The following is a 6574-nucleotide window of genomic DNA, read 5'->3' as shown; positions in this document are numbered from 1 at the left end:
GGGATCAAACAAATGGCTACAGCCTATTTTCTTCGGAAATGCTAATATGGAGAAAATGCCTGTAAACTACACCATTCCTAATCTCACCGAAGCAATAGAAATAAAGAAGGAAATTAGAGAAGGGCATCGTGCGACGCGTTCAACAAGGAAGAATCAATCATCTACATCTCCCATGAAGATAGAACCTCTGGCTGTTGTAGCAGTGACAACTAGACGAAAAATGGTTCTTCAATTAGAGGAAGAATCCACGTCTGATGATGAGGACAACCAACCCATCGAAAAGGCTGTAAAAAGAAAAGCCTTGCTACCTCCTCCTGCACCACCTCAATCCACAAAGAAAAGGACTATAAAGCTTGGATAAAAAATGGTGGCTAAACCTGTGTTTGAAGTTCTCACTACTTCAACTTAGACGAAAATACCTGAAAATGTTCCCTCTCCTCTCGTCACTAGACATTCCTCTTTCGTAAGTGACATTTCTCTATCTTCCCTTCCTTTGAACTCCTATAAACTATGTCTGATTAGGATTGACTGATAAACCAAATGATTATGAATCCTACCTAATGTCTCCTTATAGGTTGTTTGTGCAAATACCTTGGCTATGAGAAAAAGGAAGATTGGTATCAAGAACGATCTCAGGATCATGCCCCCAAGGCCTTCTTCCTTTCCATAATTTTCTCTCAAGGAACCAACAACCTCACTAATACCAGAAGGAATAGATCCAGGGATAAACGTATACTCCATTATCTTCCCTGGAACAACTATCCCTGATGGAAAAACAGAATTGCTCAAAACTGACCATCTCACCACTGATAAGGACATTAGGAAAAGAAATAGGATTGGTCTGAGATCAAAGCCATGTTCCAACATTATTGACAGGACGATTAGTGTCTTTGTAGACGCTATCCCATCAACTAGCCTGGGCGCTACATCTTGTAGAAGCCCACCACACACGCTCTGGGGTACTATAGACCAGTGTACTCTTGGCTTGAGGAAGGCTCAACCATACTGGATGCTTCAAGGAATCCTCTACGCGACTCGCGAGGAAACACTCATAAGTATGAAGCCATCCTGCCCAACAAGCCAATAGCCTCCTCCAACTCCATTTTCCATTCTTGTTCGTCCACCCACATTTGGACTTAAACAAGAATCTCCTCCATCTTCTCCGTCCTCTTCACAGGCAACAAAAGATCAGCCCAGACATCCTCCGTCTGTGTGTTCTCTGTTGAAGCACTTCCTTGTACTTACTATCACTGAACCACACGATCAAACAGTTGAAAATTTCATTCCACTTGGCCAACATGTTCTACCTGTGCCAGTGTATGAATATGAGGAAGGGGTGTACAAGTGCACACCTTATTGCCTAGACGTACCCTTCTCTCTGTCTGAGGCCTATCTAGCTCTTCCACCAGGTACCATAATTGCCCTTCCTCCACTTACCTTTAAAAGGAAAATCTACCCAAGAGGGGTAATTAAATCCAAATCTGCCTAGACTCCACCACAAGGAACTCCTCAAATCATCTGTCCTCTCCATCAACAACCATCATCCTCTAGCTGACCAAATAAGCCTCCATCCCCTCTACCAAAGGTAGAGTTATTCAATTCTCTGACTCAATTCCTCCCTGTACATATAGGTCACTATCGCTCACTCTCAGCGTCGAACCGAGTAGCAATAGGTCATCTGCGCTTATGTATAGATACACCTTTACAATTGTACATACCTCCCTCTCTATACACTCCAGCAAAAGCCCAAATTTATGTCTATCATGACCGAATATGCCCTCGACTTCCTCCAATTGATCAAAATAAGATGAAAGAACATGCCCTACATCTGGGACCAATGCGCAGACCATCAAAGGTTGAAGTTTGCCACTATAAAGGAGTAAGCTTGAAATGGCAACAAGATCCTGCCAAAGCACTGAACTACACTGAATATGATGCTGAGAAGTTTTATCAGAACTTCATGCACAAATGCAGTTAGGAATCTAGTTCTTCTAGTCTTTCAGACGAAGAAAAGGCCAAGATTATCATGTTGCGTGGGTATCGCTGGATGACCCCATTCAAAGTAATGCACTTCAGCGACACATCTGCTACCTTTCTTCATAGACGACGTGGGCCTGATCTTGATGCTCTTAGCAAGAGATACTTCATCCACTCCTCTCTTTTCAATCTCGACCTATACAAAGATGAGTGGAAGGAGGTCACAGACACATGGCATAAGGTAGAGTATAAATGGTGCAAAGACATTCCACCTTGAAAACTAGGTATGCCTATGCCTTGGGGTGCTCCCTCCGAAGTTGCACAATCTGGATCACAAACATCTGAGCCTATCTCTACTGAACCAATCTCTATGTTTGCTCCTCTGGAGGTACTTCCACCTGCTTTTGAACCAGCACAACAATACGTCTCAGTTGAGGAGTTCAATAGGTTCCAAATAGACCTGGAAAATAAGTTTGACAACTTGTTTAATCTGATTGCATCCAAGCTACCCAAGGATCCACCTTCATCTTGATGATCAGGATGGAGAGAATAGAATAGGGTGTATTTTTCTTAGAGAAAACGAAATTATTTGTATTGTCTTCTCTGATGAACATTTTTTTATATACATTCAGTATGCCTTCCTATTGTTTCCTTATTTCTACCTATATCTGTTTCTTATATTCTACACTTTTTTTTATGATTACAAAGGGGGAGAAATAGAAACGCATTAATCAAACCATATACGAACTGCTGAGAAAATGATTAAATCAAACATATTAAACTAGAAGTAAAGTAATGAGCAATCTAGTCAGGGGGAGAGCATATATTCAGGGGGAGAGTTACGTCTCATAAATAAACAGGGTTATAACTAAAATAAAGCACTTCAAGTTTATATGCCTCAAATTTTCAAGTTTTATCTAAAACAAAATTTTGATTAATTATATTTGTCATCATCAAAAAAGGGGAGATTGTTAAGTCAGATGAAGAAACTTCCAACAAGGTTTTGAGTGAGACAAATATAATACATGTTGTTATCTCTAACAAGTGTGTTAGTATTTCAGAAAAATATAAGAACAAGAAAAATGAAGAACAAACATGTGCATCAAACGATACAAGACGACAGACGAAAGGGTAACTCAAGCATCCAACAAGCACAACCTAAAGCAAAACATAAAGACTCAAACGAAGGTTGGTCAAAGATAATTTGAAAGTCTGAACATATATAAGTTGACAAGACGAAAGGAAAAGTCAATGCGTTAATGACAAATGCTTAGAAAAAGGTCAAGGCCTGAGCTACACATAGACTACCAGACCAGACAAAAGTTATCACGCAACCACCTGAGAAATCAACCTTCAAAGAACACACGAAGTCATCAAAATTGTGAGAAGAAAAGAAGAAAGGAAAAAATCAAGCGCAGAACTAAAAGCATGCATGTGTTAGAAAAAGTACATTATTTTTTTAGACAAGGACAAAATTCCACAGCTATGAGACTAGAAAAGGACAAAAAGGTTCCTAGGTCTCTACTAAACTTAGACACTGTTGCTACCAAGACAAAGAATACTTCATGCAAGGTCTATCACAAGAAGCAACAATTAATGCAAGAATCTAAGCATTAAATGAGAAGATCAAACTAGTCGTGAACGAATATATCTGCTTCAACGGACACTTGCAATAGGCATATTTCACAAGACTATATATAGGTCTCAACATCAAACCTTAAAAGGTTGGCTGTTTGGCCCGGAATGGTTCAAGCGAGAAAAAGAATGATATCCAGCCCATGAAGTAATGAAATCAAAGACAAAGCTTGTAGAGTCAAATGTACACCTTAATGTAATTCTCTCTGTAAACTAAGGAGTTCCAAATGTGTACATCTTAGGAACAAAACCTTAGTGAGTGTAGAAATCTATGTATCCTCTCTATGAGAGTAAACCATACACTCAAGCCAAACCTGTCTAACCAAAATTGTAAAGCCTGAAGAGGCTAGGAAAAGAATACTTGTAAAGCCCAGAGGGGCTTGTCAAAGAATACTCACTACGAGCCTGAAGAGACTGATTAAAGAATACTAGCACTGGTGAGTGAAGTTGGCGGGCCAGGAGTGGTCGAGAATACTTGGACTAGGAGTGGTTCTAACCTGAACGGTCCATAATACTCACTGCTATCCATAAGTGGCTGATAAGAGAATACTAGCACCGGTGAATGAAGCTGGCGGGCCAGGAGGTGGTCGAGAATACTCACTGCTAGCCAGAAATGACTGATAAGAAGATACTAGCATTGGTGAGTGAAGCTAATGAGTCAAGAGTGGTTGAGAATACTTGGGGAACCAGAAGTGGTTTAAGAATACTAGAGCTGGTGAGTGAAGCTAGCCAACAAGGAGTGGTTGAGAATACTTGTGACCAGCAGTGGCTGTGACCGGGAAGGTATAGAATACTCGAGGCCTGGAGAGGTCGAGAATACTTGGACCAAGAGTGGTTCTGACCTGGGTGGTCCATAATACTCAATGCTAGCCTGAAGAGGCTGATAAGAAGATACTAGCGTTAATGAGTGAAGTCAACGGGTCAGAAGTGGTGAATAATACTTGTCCTTAATTGCATATTTAGTGGAACCCTTCAGTTGAAGGAGACTGGATGTAGCTCCGTTGAGTGAACCAGTATAAAACTATTTACATTGTTTTATTCATATTTCAGACACAAACTCTTCCTAATTGATAAATCATGTTGAAACTTCATCTACTGTTTATTCTTCATTGAAACCGTTTTTCAGACGAAGACACAAATTTTGGTTAGCAAATATATTAAACTGAAAAGTTTTATCTATTTCCTATCTTTAAATGAAACTATCTTGAAAAGGAAAATGCAAGAACCTTAATCATTATTGTTATAGGAAGCATTTTCTTTCAGCAGTCGATAAATCATTCAGACGCAGTGACCTTGTGTTAAGCGAATTTTGCATAACCGTTTGGTATTTAAAAGTGCATTCGACGAAGAACATTACTATTGCAAAAATGATTTTAAAATTCCTTCGTACTCATACACACATATTTAACCCCCCGTTCTATGTGTTTCATGTTATACTTCACATCTATGCGCATGTTTGTCCTTATGCCTAATTGATGACATCGTGTCGGACCAAAAGCTCCAAAAGGTTGTTCACGCTCCTTGAGGATACATACTAAAATAGATCTTAGGGAAAAATTGTCATCATAAAAGATGTTCGTTTTTCATTTCAAGCCATATAAAAAAATAAATATCCTAACCAAGGAAGAACATCAATATAATAGTTGTAATTTATATTTATGTTGTATGTTTTTATTTAATTTAATGTTTTTCAATTAATGTCATCAATGCATTTTATTTTTCACCTTTTTTAAACATTGGAGAGTCTAAAACATTAGAGAGAAAACCACACACTACCCAATCTTTAATTAGGGTAAAACATGAAAACTAAAATTAATGTTTTATAGAAATTGCAAAGTACTTTATAATATTAATATTTAACATTGTGGTGACATAATTTATCATGCATGTTTAGTTCTCATAATGATGTCTCATTCCATATTAACGTGGCCTCCTAATTCGTGTTGGGTTACATCTTAATTGATGATGTTGTTGTAATCTCAGTTCTTCATCTTTGCAACCATCATGATTTTGCTCAATTTGGTGGTCTTGATTATCAATATGTAAATTGAAACTTGGTGGATTAAAATTGTTAACATACGGTGAGGATGAACTGCTACCCTTTATTGGTTGAAATGGTGGGATGGTGGTTGAGTATAAATTTTGAAGGTATGAGTGTGTTGATTGAGGTGTTGTGAGGGAAGTACCAATTTTTTTTAATGAAATCTTCTTAACTGGATGTTATAGGGTGTCGATGATTGACAAAATAATCTGGTTGTCGTTATTGTGGAGTGAATGCGACAAAATGTCTATGTGGTTGTAGAAACACATTGTTAATAACTTCAAACATAGGGGAAATGGTTTGTCCAACCTCACTCCTTTGTCGTCCGCGTTGCTCTGTTGGCATGTTATTTGTTACACGTGAACTTTGCCCAAGTTGTTTGTTGGTAGATACTTATGGATCTTGCAAGAATTATTCAATTGATAGGAATAAAGTTGAATTGGCACGATACCATTCCATTTACTGATGAGTATGCAGTAGAGGACTTTGTAAAGGTAGACCAACCAAAATGTTATTTTGTCTTTCATTCCATATGGCAAGCCATTTGCTATGTTTTTCAGCCCAATTTTCACCTGAACCACCATGCATGTCAATTTTGTGCAGTTTATCAAGATTATTAGGTGGACTAAGTACTTGTTGGCATAATCCAAATTGAAGTTTGAGCCGATTTGTTTGATGCCATTCTACAATGGAGAAGTTTATTATTGTTGTGCACAAAGTTTAGATACTTGACCCCTTAAATGTAATTTGTGGGATAATTGCATTATAATTTGTGTAAGACATCCAAAGAAACTACAAGGAAAATGTTATTGTTAATGTTTTTGGAATCAAATAATAATTATTGTATCTACTAAACTAGAATTTCAACCTGATCGAGATTCATGTGATCAATTCTTGATTTATACCCAATAACATCAGCTC

Source organism: Cajanus cajan, chromosome 5 (genome assembly GCF_000230855.2).
Source record: "Cajanus cajan strain Asha chromosome 5, NIPB_CcT2T_4, whole genome shotgun sequence".
In the NCBI taxonomy this organism is placed as follows: domain Eukaryota; kingdom Viridiplantae; phylum Streptophyta; class Magnoliopsida; order Fabales; family Fabaceae; genus Cajanus; species Cajanus cajan.
The sequence above is the reverse complement of the archived record's forward strand: the minus strand, read 5'-3'. Positions refer to the sequence as shown.